Source organism: Solanum stenotomum, chromosome 2, assembly GCF_019186545.1.
Source record: "Solanum stenotomum isolate F172 chromosome 2, ASM1918654v1, whole genome shotgun sequence".
Classification (NCBI taxonomy): Eukaryota; Viridiplantae; Streptophyta; class Magnoliopsida; order Solanales; family Solanaceae; genus Solanum; species Solanum stenotomum.
Window position 1 is genome coordinate 22,672,147 of NC_064283.1, and position 16,249 is coordinate 22,688,395.

General features: G+C 31.4%; 1 pseudogene; it reads right to left on the minus strand.

Annotated features, from left to right (window-relative positions):
- Positions 1-4,202: 4,202 nt before the first annotated feature.
- On the minus strand, positions 4,203-5,502 carry LOC125855821 (uncharacterized; annotated as a pseudogene).
- Between the last annotated feature and the right edge of the window lie 10,747 nt (positions 5,503-16,249).

The window sequence follows — 16,249 nt, forward strand, 5'->3', positions numbered from 1 at the left end:
AAGTCTACACCAACACCCACTCAAGAGGTACATTCACATTAATTTACTTTTATAAATTAGATTAGGTTACTTATTAATTTAATCTCTTGTTGTGCTCTTTTTCTACTCATATTAGTCCACCACTGGAAAAAATAGGGGTAGAGGTCAATATGAAAGAGCAAGCAGCAGCAAGACTGGTACAAGAAGAGGTGCAGGAAGTGGTTACAAGAAGAGGCCTAAAGTGGTTGGACAAGGTGTATTTGTTGCAGATACTGGATATACATGTATTAATGTAAGTGTCTTATAAAACTGTCAAAATTATATTTTTAAATGTGAGACCCAAAATAACTATGTTGTTAATATTGCAGCAAGAATTGTCTAGCAGTAGGAGGGTTAATACTAGTGTGGTGAGTTCTGCGCATATGACAGGTGATTTTGATTTTAAACCTACCAAGGGACTGAAGTGGAAAGGCAAACAGGCCATGACTCAAAGAGAACTTCAAGTCCAAAGTGTGATGCGTCATATTCAAACTAGATCAAAAGCTGCTGGAGTTCAAACAAGGGCACAAGCCAAGGGAAAATCACCCTCAAAGAAAACTTTTTAGTTGTGTGGTTGTATTTTGTGCTTGTGTGGTTGTTCAATCAAACTTAAAGTAGTGTCTGTTTTGTGTTTTGGTGCTTGTGTGGTTGTTTAACCAAACTTAAAGTAGTGACTGTTTTTTGTTTTGGTGGTTAACTTAAGTTATTGTGGTTGTTGGTTGAAACAATGAAACACTATGATGTTTGTGTTTGATGATCAAGAAAACACTAGTTATGTTATGCCTTTATGTTGTTATTTTGTGTTTTGTTATCATATTACCAATTACATGTAACTGTAGTTTTATGAAAAAAGGACAAGTCAATTGAACATGCACAAAGATATATTTATATATATATATATATATATATAGCTTTAATCAGTAGAAACATACATTGCTAAAACACCAAACCAAACTAATCCACAAAATAAGAATCCTAGAACCAAAAGACCTTGCGTTAATAATAATTGCATTCACAAAAAAAATTTCAATGACACACTAAATAAAAGAACAATATCACATTACATATCAAACTAATGCCCAAAATCAGTTTCAACATCCTTCTACATTTCAGCTATTTTTCTTGTTTGTTGGTCTTCTTCAACAGACCCAAAATCACAGTATTCGCCTGGCTAGGAAATTCTGGATCATATCAATCGAAATACTTACAAGGATTTCGAAATGAGGACTGCATTTCATATAAAACAAAGTTAAAAAAATTACATAATACGAACTTGGCAAATAAAAAGCAAAAAAATATGAAACAATACATACCCCATAGTGTCTACAACCGAGAAATCTACGTCCGAGATTGTCATTTGTCCATGAAATTTTCAGAATTGGAGGAGTCCCACTTAAGCAAACAAGTCTCCTATTATAATTCATGAATTTAGCNAACTTGGCAAATAAAAAGCAAAAAAATATGAAACAATACATACCCCATAGTGTCTACAACCGAGAAATCTACATCCGAGATTGTCATTTGTCCATGAAATTTTCAGAATTGGAGGAGTCCCACATAAGCAAACAAGTCTCCTATTATAATTCATGAATTTAGCAAGAGCAATTAAAACAAAAAGGAGAGAAAAATTCTGAAATTTGAAAAGGAAGAAGGGATTAGGGAGAATAAATAGTTAGAGAATAGAGAGAGAAAAATCTTTAAAATATGCCAAATATTAAAGAAAAATGGCTCTTTTACTTTTTTTACCCTTGTACCTTTATGATGTGGCAAAAAATCACTTCCTCACGCGCCTAGTAGAGTGTGTTGTCAATTTCTACGCCATGTGAAGGAAAAAGGTGCACGCGACAGAGGAATAAACAAGTTCGGAGGGGTAATTAAAATGAAATTTAGTTTAGGTGTACATCGTATAAAAAGCTTCAAGTTCAGGAGGTAGTGAGTACTTCTGCCAAAAGGAAAAATATGTTTATTAGGAAAAAAGTGTTTTTCCTAATAAACACCTTTATGACCAAAAGTGATGGGCATTTTTGGATCGAAATATTAATGAATGATATTTTTCCTATAGTTTAAAACTATTTTTGGCCTTTTTTTTTTACAAATTATAAATAATATACTACAAGAAAAAAGGTACTTCCCAACAATATTTTTTGTGCCATATATTAAATGTTTTTGCCAAAAGTACTTTTGGCAACAATACAAAAGTTGTTGCAATAAACGCTGATGCGAAAATTTTTTGCAACAACAAAATATATTGTTGCCAAAAATGACTTATCGCAACCAAAAAACTTGTTGCCTTACATTCTTATAGTTGTGCCTTTTTAAATTTTCGCAACAAAATCCGTTGTTACCACAAATTGAACTTTTTACCAACAATATTAATTGTTGCAAAAAAATTAGCAAATGGTTAGTTGTTATTCTATTAGAAAGGCTTTTAAGCAACGATAATTTTTGTCACAATAAAAAAAATATTTCTATACACCTTTAGCAACAATTTTTAAGTAGTTGCTATATACACAATACACATTTCTTTTTTAAAATTTAAATAAATATTGAAATTAAAAATTATATAAATTTGCAAAGGTCAATACATAAGATTGATGGCCTAGATATATACACCTTCCTAAAAAAACTAAATACTTGTGCAAATCTTTACTAATTGTTAGTATCTCTATATATATATAGGTAAGTTATTGTATTCTAATCCTGCACGCAATTTTCAAAAACTCTTCTTCCAATAGTACTTAGCTCGTACGACACTTTTGTTGAATTATGCATTTTCATCCTGCAAATAAAGATAAATATAATTATATTTTGATAAAGTAAACTATCACAAATACAAATTTTAAAAGTAGAGAGAATCAAAATAATATCTTGATATTTGTTATAACTTATAAGCTTCGTGCGCCAAAAAAAACCACTTCTTCCTAGGCGCCGCATTGAATCTAATAAAAGAAAATATAAGTAAATGCCTCAGTATAGTTACTTACCTCATCAAATACAATAAGAGAACATGCACTATCATAGACAACCTTCAGTGCTAGTAAATATTCTTTTGTTGCACTATATATGCCACTTTCACCTTTGATTAGTTCAACAAATACAGTAGCTATTTTACCACTCTGAATTACTTATTTTGCTACTTGAACATTTCCATACTCCAGGAAAATAACTCCTGGCATAGTGGCATGCATTACAGGTTCTAACGGTGACCTGTCTTGTTCTTTGCTTGTCAAAGCAACAACATATCCACGGTCCTTCCATGAAAGCAATTGAAAAAATTAATTAAGTTAATATATCAAGTTATAGACATAGAAGACCAAACATGTTAAGGAACGTTTTACTTAATAAGACTAGAGGTGAAGTCAGAAATTTAAGTTTATGAATTCTGCTTTCTAACAAATGTATCTTACACAAGGTTTTGATAAATAAAATTCATATATAGTGAATGTTGCAACACAAATATAAGGTTTTGACAAAAGCTATTGGGTTCTGCCAAATACACAACTTTTTCTCTAGCTCCGGCTCTAAATAAGACACCTCTCGCCAACAAAATTTCATAAATGAAGAAACTTACACAACTAGCCAGTTCTAATTATCACATTATACCATTCAGTGTCACAAAATGAATCACAATAAGATATTGTTATATCTTTTCAATCCAGAACCATATATACTTTGACTTTATTCAAAGAATTCACATTCTAATAAGAACTAGAAAACCTGAACATAATAGAATTGAGTAGTATCTCATGTCCTCATTCTCACTACTTAAGAAGCCTAAACAACAAGCACTCAAGGGTGTGTCTTAGTGGTCAATGAAATTGATTAAGCATCATGAGGTCTCAATTTTTTTTTTTATTTTTACCAGGAAATTTTTATTCAATAGATACTTTCTAACCCAAAGGAGTTCTTTGAGCTTAACAATTAACATGATCGCATTGTTTCACTATAGCTAACACAATACGATAAGCTAAAGTTAGATAGTAATAAAGCAACATTAAGAATTCTCCTTGTAAATAGAACAGTTTACAAGTAGCATTGAGCAGTAAAACTAACTACACTACATGTGTAGCTGCAGAGCTACTGTAACATCCGACAATTTNATTAAGAATTCTCCTTATAAATAGAACAGTTTACAAGTAGCATTGAGCAGTAAAACTAACTACACTACATGTGTAGCTGCAGAGCTACTTTCTTGAACATTTAAGATAACTACGCCTACGCTTCTGGGCAAGATTCTCAAAAATCTTATGAACATCAGCAGATGTAACTGGCTTTGATGGATCAAAGGATGCCAGGTAGGTACTAATCTCCTTTTTGAGGTCAGCGATACTAGTCAAAATCTCCATTTTCTCGACATGGCCCAGATTATTAAGCAACTCAGTGCTCTGTTCTTGCTCATGTTCAACTCTCCTTTGCTTTGCCATTTTCTCATATTCGGCAATGGTATCCTTTTTATCAAGTAAGAAGGCAAGACCTTTCTATTTGTAGAATTCTGTGCAATTTGGACACCTACAGAGGTCTTCTCTCCAGTTTTTGGAAAGGAACATCATCTTGCTTTTCTCAAGGCTAATTGGAGCTTCTAACAAATTCGGTCCAACAACACATTTGGTACTAGGACTAGCAACTGTGTTACACTGATTAAGGAGTGTGTTTGTTGCGGCATTTTCTCCAAGAAGAACAACCTTTCCGTTGCTGTCTTCTTTAGGATTATTATTGGTTATAGGAGTCTCAACTGAGGAACTTCCATTGTTAAGTTCCTTAGAAGACCCCACAGTCAAGGGTGCATCTTCAACCACTTCCTTGTCCTTTAGGAATTTGTAGTAGTTTGCTGCTAGACTGGTGCAAAGATAGAATCAGGATATAGCTTTAAAAAAGAACAAATAGTTGCGCACCCCTGACAGATAAAATCCTCAAATTGAGGCTCCCCTTTGTCATCCCTTGGAACCATATCAGAGGACTCAAGACCAAGATGCTCCTCATGAAACCAGTCCTCACAGATGCAGCATTGGAGATTCTTCAATTAGTCTTCAACATCAAGATCAGGATATGGCCAGCCACATGTGCAGTATGAACCTTTGAAATTGTGATTATATGTATTCTTCGTGTTTTCAACATCTTTGCTAGCATCAAGCTTGCAGAAGAACTCCCCGAACTTTGAATTTCCATAGTCACACCTGAAGTTTCTCTTCGTCCAAAGTTCCAAAATCTCATGAGCATCATGGTAAGAGAGGCTACAAGCTGTGCATACTCCAATATTCCCATCTGGTGTGCATGTCAAACAAGAAAAAATAGCATGTCTCTTCATATAACCTTTACTATAGGTGCACTTCTTGCCTTCATCACCACCTAAGACCAAATCTTCCTCCAGTTCCTGCTCTTCGAGATCTTGGAGAAACTCTCCAATTGAAACAGTATTCTCAGCATCCTCTTCAAATGCATCAGCCATTTTAAACCCAAAAATGAGCTATCAAACCAAATTAAACCCTAAAAAAAAAAGGAAAACCTGGGAACACGAAACCCTAAATTGGAGAAAGAAGAAAGGTATCTACACGCAACGATCAGATGATTCGATGAAGTTTACTGCCATTATCCATTTCAAGTTTAAATACCAACAGAGACAAAAACACTAAGCGGTTTCTTTTCATATTTTCTATCCTTGGTGGCTAGAGTTATCCTGTACAAACAGTCTGCGGCACATGAGCTCACACCCACTCTCCTTCCCTAATATAGTTGAGTTTCGGATAAAAACCCGGCAAACCTTCATTATTGTACCTTATTGTGACCTTTTTCCCTCACTCCATGGCATACTTAATATAGTTCGTGAATTCTCTCAACAAATTAGTTATGATTGCAAAGCATCCCTAGTTCAAATCTTGGTCAGGGTCATCTATTTCTCTTATGCCAACTCCTTCAAGCACATCATAAATCATAATTAGACTGCTCTTTATTTGAAAAGAGTTATTGGGTTAAATGAGTGCCTCATGAAAGCTAGACATTTTCTCTTCTTTTGGTAATTTTAACAAACAGTTAATGTACCTTGAGATCAATTGTCCGACCTACTCTTTCATAACATTTCAGTCTCCATTAATGATGACCTGCAACTTCCCCAACTCTCTTGAGTCACCAAGCACTAGTTTCTCTATGACCCTCTAAGGTATGCGTTTAGAATGCCCATTTTTATTTTAATTCATGCTGCTTTCCTTGAAGGATTCACAAACTAATACGAATGTTTGATAATAAAATATAATCTTAATTGCCTACAACAACAATAACAACATACTCAATATAAGCTCACAAAGTGGAGTTTGGGAGGATAGATTGTAGACATACCTTACCTCTACTTCAGAGGTAGAGAAGTTGATTCCGGTAGATCCACTACTCAAGGAATAAAAGATACTTACTAATAGAACAAAACTAGCTTACCCCTAAATCTGTATGGATTTTCAGATTGCCAGAGAATTTTGGTAAAGCTTATAAGCCAATTTAACTTGTCAATGGAAAACAAACATTTCCGATTGATATTTGGCGAAAAAGTTGAAATGGATATAATTGACTTCTCCAAATATAATCATAAATCTAATGTAGCTAGCTCCCAAACAAGATACAATCATCCGATCAACTCTTCCTCAAAATAAACCCCAATATTCAAGTCATTACTATCTAGGATGTCAATTTTAAAATTAGGAAAAAAGCTCAATGTAGTCAGAAACCACAAAAAAATTTGCAATACTGATCCATTTATCACTAATAGAATTTACAAATATTCAAAAGAAAAAAGAAGACTTGAAACAAACACAAACATATGTACGCATAAACAAAAGACTTCTTAGTCGGTCAGTTCATAACCCCAATTAGGAATATTAAAGAAAACACAATATAGCTTTACACACTATTAATCCAACTAACACTTTAACTCAAGATAGTAAGATGGAAATTTGACAAACCCAGCAAAGACTTAACCAACAATGCTCAGATAAACAAAAGAGACTCAAAATTTAACATAATTAACCAAAATTTAACATAACCATAATTGAATGCGAAGGAAAATTATCAAAAGTGCAGACAAGAGGTTCAAAACAATTGTATATTGGTCTCACTATGTAAATTTAGGCTGTAATGGTTCATACGCAAGAAGACGATAATCAAAGACACTAAAATCATAAGATAATCATAGGCAAAAATTCACCAAACTTTGTGAAAAGTGACTAAATAAGTAAATAGAAAACATACCAGATACTACCCATAACCTAGCTTTCCCTGAAGAACCTAGCTTTCATTTCAGGAAAAACTAAACCGGTCGCTAAAATTTGGGGAACTTCCCCGAGTTATTTTGGTGAAAATTAAAAGATTGCGCTCTGTTTTGGCGGTAAATTGAAAAAGAAAACAGGGCACGACCTGTATAAGTTATCGCAAAGTTAAGTACATTAGCAATAAAAAAAATTATTGTTGCCAAATATTCTACAAGATAGCAATAAATTAATTAAATTGTTGCAATTTATTTAAATTAGGCAACAGTATTATGGTTGTTGCAAAAATATTGTTGCAATTTTCTTATATTTGAGATTTATTATATTAAAAATAGAATATAACAACAATATCAAAATATATGGCAACAATAAAAATATTGTGGTTAAAAATTACAAGAAATACCAACAATCAAATCAAGTTGTTGCAATTTATTGATATAAGGCAACAACAATATAGTTATTGCTAAAAAATTGTTGCTAAATCCATAGTTTCTTGTAGTATCAAAGTTGAGCGGACAGGCGACGGGAGGATGGGGGAAGAGTAAAGACAAGACGAAAGCAAGAGTTCTGGCATCTTACTTTACTAGTTTCATTTCCGTATGATAGTCACCCCTTTCTCACTGCTCCCTTTCTCGGTAAAGCAGAGTGAGCAGCTTCTTTAGTCAGTAAGAATTTGTTTTTTTTTTTACGAATTTGATATCGATAAATCTCCTCTCTTTTTTTTTTTCATTTAATTTATTTCTTGTTGTTTTCTAATTTAATTAAAAAGGATTTCCTTGATAAATCTAATTTCATTTACTTTTTTGTTCTTTTTTATTTGTTTGTTTATATACAATAAAAAATACATAGCAAATATTCATTCACTTAAAGTATAACTTGTACAACCAAACCTCTCCATAGTGGCAGGTTTATGTGTAAATTTTATAGATGTTACGATGAGGTGGTGTTATATATGTATGTAGGCTTTGATGTTTAAATCTGATTTAGCTGTTATAAATAAAAGTATGTAAAATTAGAAGAGCATGAATGTAAAACAAAATATCAGTAGCCTTTCGTCGTGAAGTTATGATTATAATTGATGGACACCATTTAGATACAATGTTTTTCAGTTTTTATATTTGTACTTGAAATTTACTATATGCATGAAATTAAGTAATTATTATTAATATTTTATTTATACATAATATATTTCTTACAAAATATTATTAGACAATATTTGAGTATGAATATTATATGGGAGTAATTTTACAAAAAAAAAGTGTATTGTTATGATGAATGTCGTTGTTATAGATAGAATGTTGTTATAGAGAAGTTAAATATAATATGAATAAACGATTTTGGAGAAATCGAATCGTTATAATGAAATGTCGTTATAACTAATAATTGATATTACAAGATTTGACGGTATCTTTCTTTTTCTCCTTTCTAAGATTATTTCTTTCTTTATTTTCATTTTCTCATAATCTAATTCTACGCATCTTTTGCCTTTTGATTTGTTTTTAATCTTATCTTTGTCCTTTTTTTTCTATATCAATGTAAATAACTGATATAGGTGTTTGGATTAGCTTTTAAAAGTAGCCTATAAGATGAAACTCATATGTTATCATACTTTTGATTTTTAGATTATTTTTCTATTATTTTGACCTTAAAATAAGTTCTTAAAAACACTTTTTGTCTTATCCAAACACCTCCTTATAAAAAAGAGTTTAAAATTCAAAAACTAGTTAATTATAGTATATCTTTATTCTTTTCAATATCAATAATAGAAAAAAAAAACTTGGCTTAACATATAGTATACTAAATCAGTAATAGTGAAAGTATATTGTTGCAGTATACCTTAATGCCCACATGATATATATTGTATACAAACAGGGAATCATAGAAGATTGGCTCATTCCTTCAAAAAATACTATTCAATCATATATGATACACATATGATATATATCATATATTAATATTGTATCATAGAGGACTGATTCACTTCTTCAAAATATNGCTAATCATTGTTGCCTTAATCTGTGTGTCATTTCTAAAGTGGACAACTAAAAAGGGACGGAGGGAGTATATATATACCTCAGTCATCTATAATACTTGCATGATATAAATCATAAAGTGATCAAATTTCATGGATTACTGACTCACATATTTCATATATCAATAAAATATCATAGAAGATTGGCTCATTATTTATTTATTTTTAAAAAATGCTTAATCATCTATGATATGCATATGGTATATTTCATATACTGACAAGGTATCATAGATATTGGTTGATTGATTAAAAATAAAGAAAAACACTCATGAGACATATGATACCCGCGTGATATATATTAAATACTAGTAGTATGAAGGAATTATTCATCGCTTAGAAAAATCATCGATCATTTATGATACCAACATGTTATATAACATATAAAAACAATATATCATAAAGAATCGATTCATTTTTAAAAGAAACTCACAAATTCTTTATGATATCCATATAGTATATATATTATAATTATATTGCCAACATATCATAAATGAGAAGTTCATTTCTTTAAAAGAAAAAAAAATAAACTATATGAAAATATGACAAATAGAATTTAAACTTAATTTTTATATTATATTAAGTTAAATTTTGTAAAAATAACTACATAATATATAGAGTCATATTTTAGATATAAATTTTATTTTATTTTCAAAAGAGAAAAAAAGCATATAGTAGCATTTTTTTATTATTATTTATTGTTGTGGTTTGGTTATTTAGTTTTTTTTAAAAAAAATTATTAGTGTAAAAATTGTTAGTTATTATATTTATTTTATATCCAAAAAACCAAAACAAAAAAAAAAAGAGAAGGGAAATACAAAATAAAATAAAATTGTGACATCACTTCACTTAGAATTGTTGACAACTTCGGTCAGAAAGAGGATGGGGAAATTCAGGTAATATACTTGTATCTTATGGGTAACTTTAGTAATTTATAGATATTTATAAGTTTGTGTAATTATTTTTCTTTTGATGGATAGTTTGTATAGTTTTCTCAACTATTTTCTCTAAAAAAGACTAGTTCCTTAAGAATAAGAAAATAACAGAGGAAAAAAAATAAGTTTCATAGTGACATTTCAGTATAGGGTAAAACTCAGACTCGACAAGTGAATGAGTCAGAAGGTGACATGTGAAGAATGATCAGATGGGTAAGACGTGAGTCAGTGAAAATAATGTCAAATTTAATTTTTAAATATGACCTAGGAAGTAACTGTTAATGAAAAACTTACAAGATAACAAAAAAAATACAAGATTACAGTTGAAAATAAAAATGAATAAATAAATCTCTTCAGACTGAGGTGCGAATATCTCGCTCTCTTTAAGGAGATTCAAGTCCACTGCAGAAAATGTTCTTCACTGGTCCAGCAGTAGTTCTCTTGACTTGTCCCCTCCAAGATACAACAGCCTTCACAAAGTATAACTCAACAACTCTGGACAAGAGTTGAGTCCAAAGCTCCACAAAAGAAACACGTCCTTTCAACTAATAAGAACTCTCTTTTTGACAAACCTTATGCACTCTATATTTTCTTGTATCTAAACCAAATGAAGATCACCACTATTTATACTAGAAGAAGTCTTCCTAGCAATGAATAGGAAGATAATGGTGTAGTAAATAGGGAAGATAATGGTCTTAGGAGTTACATAGGTTACAAGGATAATGGAGGAATTAAGAATGGAATAATGAGTGGGGCTAACCAATGCCTCCAACGTGCATTGGCACAACGGCCAACTTTCCAACGTTCACAGAAACGTTCATCACAAAGGCTAATGCAATAATGCCTTTGGTTATTAATTATCCACTAAGACACAAATGTTTATCCATTGATCCAGTAGATGCTCCAACGAATAGACAAACAAAAATTGTTAATGTGGCCATGCATTCCAAGGTAGATAGAATATAATATAATATCAAAATGCTGAGCAACAATAACTTTATTCACGTATAGAAATCAATACCACGTCAGAAGTCCATCTATCTTCAAATATGGATCAGAGTATGAGTTATTGACAAAAACAAGATGGCATCAAGAGTTTAGTCATAGCAGAAAAATATGAGATTATCATCAACCCGTTACTCAGTTATAATAATTAATGTATATGCAATTAATGAATTCTATAAGAGTATGATTTACGGGTATTGTTCCCTGAGATTTAGTTATAAATAATATCTTACCTATTATTTATTTATTGTATAAATTTTGACACAAAATATATTTGCCTCAAAAGAGACAAGTTCTATCGATCCAAAAAAACAATGTAATGTAAATGGAACTGTGTCTCATTGCATGATAATTACTACTCAGAGAAGGTAGAAAAGTCTAAATTTGTTGAACCAACAATATAATACTTGTCAGTTGTTTTTCCGGCTAAGGGGCAGGAAGAAAGTGGTTAGCCATTCCTTACATCATAGGTTTATAAATTCCTTGAGCTAACATCAATTTGATGTCGTTGTTTATCTATAAGCAGTCTAAGCTAAGCAAATATTGTGGTTTGCAAATGACAAATTAATCAATAAATTAGAAACTCATTCAAATATATAGTTGATGGTGAGCTAGTACGAGTGAGTGCATATGCATGATTGTGTCTATCATCCTTGAATTGGGAGATCCTTTTGACAACAAAAAAGCTTGCGTGGACTCGAAAAATAACAAAATAGAATTTCATGTCCCTGCAGGTGATGAGGTGGACTTTAGGGATGGAAGAGAGACTTCAATTCCTAAGAACATATATAACAATTTTTGTGATTAACATATAGTACAAGAGGTAGACTAAATATTTGAGCCAAAGTCATGATGACTAATAGAGTTCACATAGATTTTCTCAGTATCATTGACCAACTCTGTAATAGGGACACTGATAGAGCTACCTGAGAAAAATAAAAATGTCATCACTTTTAAGGATCGATGGTAAAGACACAACTAACATATTAGGCTATAACAACCCAATGAGATCATAATTTTTATTTGTTGTGATATTACGTACTTTGAATTCAACTGTTATGTCAATGTAATATATATGTTATTTACTTTTTTATTAATTAGATGTTGAATCTACTTTTTTTTTTACAATTCTAGTACTTGAAAAATGCGTGTACCGGTTGGTATTGTATCTTGAGGAACAAAAGATTAATTAGTTGAGTCATAAACTATTGAAAAGTTAATTTGATAGACGATTTTCTCAACTAGAGTGACATAAAAATGATTTTGCTTAGTGTGGAAAATAATAATGAAAAAAGAAGTTGATCTCCATCTCCTTTTGTATTGATTCATTCATTCTTCTCTTGTATTCTATAAATTTATTTTTGACAAATGCAAAATTTATATGCAAAGGCATGTATACTAAACTAGTATTTGCAAATGACGTGCCAATTTGTAGTTTACAGTTTTCAGAGTCTGTTTGACATTGCTATTAAAAATTACTTATTTTTAAAAAATAGCTTTTTAAAAGAGTGTTTTTGAAAAATAATAATTTTGGTTTGGTTAATTCATTTGAAAAGTACTTTTGATAAATAAATTGTGTTAGACTAATCTTTTTTAAAAGGTGTTTTTGAGAGTTAAATTACGAAAAAAGGTAAGTATCAATGTACTTTTAATATTAAGATTATTTTATAGAGAGAAATGTAGACATTGAAATTTTGTGGGACTCTACAAAACATGTTTAATTCGAGTTGAGACTCTACAAGATGTGTTCAATTCAAACTAGGATTCTTGGAGGCTACTCAACCCTAAACCCTAATTCATGCCTATATAAAGTGCACTATATTCCCTTGAAAAGTCATATAGAATATTCACTAAATTCATATAATATTTATAAGGAGATCAAATTCAAATCATTCTAGTTCGAGAAATACGCACAAAAGGTCCTCAAATCATGGATAAATATCTTATGAGAGAAGAATCAATAGATATATATCTTATGGGAGAAGAATAAAAGGAGGAACAAAATTGTACCAGCACTATGTTTATCAATAAAATTATGTTTCTTCATATTTTTTTGTGATTGCAATTTATTTTGTCACCTTGAAATTTGTTGCAAACAACTTGGCACGCCATGTGTGACCAAATCTACCCTTCATCTCTTCTCTCACAGATCAAATCTGCAAATCTGATCTCACAAAACTGCAAAGGCGGAAGAATGAGTACTTCAAGCCTTGTCTTTGAGTTTCAACAAGTCTATACTCCGACAAGCCTTGAAGCAGGGGGCCTTTGTAGACAATGAAATTTTGTGGGACTTTACAAGGCGTGTTTAATTGAGTTGAGACTCTACAATGTGTGTTCAATTCCAACTAGAATTTTTGGAGGCTACTCAACCCTAAACCCTAGTTCATGCCTATATAAATGGTAGTATATTCCCTTGAAAAAGCATCTTGCATATTCTGCAAATTCACGGAATATTCATATGGAGATCAAATTCAAATCATCCTAATTTGAGGAATACGACACAAACGACCCTCGAATCATGGATTAATATCTTATTAGAGAAGAATCAATGGATAAATTAAATATCTTATGAGAGAAGTATCAAGAGAGAAACAAAATTGTACTCGAACTATGTTTATCAATAAAATTATGTTTCTTCATTTTTTTTTGTGATTGCAATTTATTTTCTGTCACCTTTAAATTTGTTGCAAACAAGAAACTATTTTAAATATCTATTAGAAGTTTTTAAATTTAAATTAAATTAAAATGTTCATATTCAAGTTTTCAATCAATATTATACATACATACATAAAAAAATAATTAAATATAATATTAATATAATATTAACATGATGCCTTAAATATAATTAAAAATATCAAGCAAAATAAATTTAAAAATCATTTCACAAATTAAACCACTATATATGAAAAATTCACCACAAAATTAAATAAAGCCTTTCATTTTTTAATCCTACAAAAATATTGTTGTTACTTTTATTTCTAATTCCGTGAAATAAAAAGTAAAATAATATATAGAATATAATATATAAAATAATAATATATAAACATAAAATACAATAAAAAATTATTATACAAAATAAAAAATAAAAAATAATTTTTTTTAATGAAATTTAACCAAACTTATGAGATATGCTAATTAACTGATAAGCAATATATTGGTAAATATATGTATATATGGAAGTGATATTTTAGTCTTCAAAAATTTTTTTTTTCTGCTTCTACTCTTTGTAAGAAGCATTCATGTAACGACCGGGTTCCGTTGTTATAGAAAATCCAAAGGGGAAAAATTTTGGGTCGAAAAACTTTTTCGTAGTAACTTAGAATTTCTCAACCTAGTCCAGATTTGAACGAAATCGGAGTCATTAAAGTCTAGATAAATCTAGTAGCAATTGGGTGATCTATTTATGATTTTGATTACGTGAGTAGTTAGATAAGTCGTTAAGGAATCCGTACGACTTTACGAAATTGAATTCGGGCGAGTAGAACTTCCGAAATCGATCTTAGCGTGCACGGTATTTTATGAGCGTCATTGGTTAAAGGTGTGTTGTTAAATGGGGGTCTTGGAATTATTAAAATAGCTCACTGTTTCGTGCAAGCCGCTTTGACAGTGGTTTTGGTCGCTCTGGCGAGGCCGCTGTAGTGGGGTGAGGGCCGTTGTGGCGGGCCAGACGCGACTTAAGGTCGTAAATAAACCCCAAAATGTCTTTATTCTATATTTTTTGGTTTTTAGAGATAAGTAACTAACCCCAGGTGATTCTTGATAGTTTTCCACCATTCATGAGGCTAAAGGTAAGATTTTACTCCCCGAATCCATTTTCGATCCGTAGAACGTAATCTAATTAAAAATTATCGATGGGGGAGGGTTTTGATCTAGAAACTAGGGTGGAAAAATCCCTAGTTTGGATACTTGGGATCATGGGTATGATCTAGGGTTGTTAGAATTGTTAGTAATTCGGGTAATTAGTGATTGTTTATTCGTTCCCGTATTATACTGATAGTTTGTAGACCAAGAACAAGCGGAACAAATCCGGAAAGGGAAGTATCAAGTTTTTTATGGTTTCAAGCTTGTTTTGAGGTAGGTGATGGTTGTGATTCTATGATTGTGTAATGTATGTTTGTCTTTGCTTAATTATGATACATGTTTGTATGCGAATGTTGCATTATTGATCACACTTGTTGTAAATGAGGATATATGACTGATGAATGCCATGAATCATGACTTGATTGTATGATTATGAGAATGTACTTTGTGATTGTGATTGTGGCATATTGAATGGATCGGGTGTTGCTTTCCGACACACTAACTTGGATATTTTGCCACGTTCCGACATAATTATGGGATCGATTGCCACGTTCCGACATAAACATTGGATCGGGTACCACATTTTGGTATGCTAACTGTTTTGGTTTGGGTTCCATGAGAGGACTAATGACTTGTCATAATTGTGTATCTTGAGAAATGTTAAGTTGTTCGTTGCTTGTAAATGTTGATAATCTTGTATATGTTCGATATTTTCCATGTGATTATATTGTTGTATTGATTGATGTATGTTGCACTTAGTGGGATAGCCATGTGATCCTACTAGTACACTGTGGTTGTGTACTGATACTGCACTTGCTCTTTCTTTGTTGAGTACAGGGCATTTTCAGGCGCCTATTGACAGACCTCGCTTAGAAGATCAGTGATCATCGTTCGAATTCAAGGGTGAGCCAGTTCTACCAGGCTGCCATGAGTTCTCCTTTCGTCTATGTCCACATTTCGGACTTAGACTTTTCTAGTTAGTTATTAGTTCATTAGTTGGGGTTGTAACCCTTCTTGTTAGACTTATGGATCTTGTTAGATGTTTGGTACATTGACTTTCAGGTTCTAGGTGTATTTTCTGAATTGTTTAGTTGTTAGATCTTTTGGAAGTTTATAGGAATTTCAGATTTTAGTTATTTAATTTGCTTCTGTACCTTAAGTGCTTTAGTTTTTGGTTTAGTTGCTTGGTTTGGGTTGTAGTAGTGGTTTTCACA